The 366-nt window shown below is 58.7% G+C and overlaps 1 protein-coding gene across 1 annotated transcript in view; it reads right to left on the reverse strand.

Moving 5' to 3' along the window:
* Nucleotides 1-366, reverse strand: part of LOC119593349 (obscurin-like) — a gene marked incomplete at its 5' end in the record, with an annotated part of 19,749 nt that overhangs the window by 18,699 nt on the left and 684 nt on the right.

Consider the following 366-nt stretch of genomic DNA (forward strand, 5'->3'; position numbering starts at 1 on the left):
CCCGACCGCAGCCTGAGGCCCCGGGCGAGGGCGAAGCAGGAGCGCTAAGGGGGAAGGGGCCCTCCCATGCAAGAGTGCCGGAGCGCTTCATTCGTCAGGGGCGACAAAAAAGACTGGCGACGGTCAAAAGGGGGGGGGAGGAGGGGAAAAAATGGGGAAAGAAGAAGACGAAGGGAAATACAGCAGGACGAAAAAAACACCCCGGGGAAAGGTGCCTTCAAAGATTTGCCTATAAGCCATGCCTCGTTTTGTTCTTAGCCGTCATTAAAGGGACCGAGAAGGGCTCTCGTGTTCTTTACTGACCGGCACTAACCCCGCTTTAGGGCCTATCACGGGCGCTGAGTGGCGCTCTGGGCGGATGTGGGC

The sequence above is a fragment of the Penaeus monodon genome, chromosome 32, assembly GCF_015228065.2.
Source record: "Penaeus monodon isolate SGIC_2016 chromosome 32, NSTDA_Pmon_1, whole genome shotgun sequence".
In the NCBI taxonomy this organism is placed as follows: domain Eukaryota; kingdom Metazoa; phylum Arthropoda; class Malacostraca; order Decapoda; family Penaeidae; genus Penaeus; species Penaeus monodon.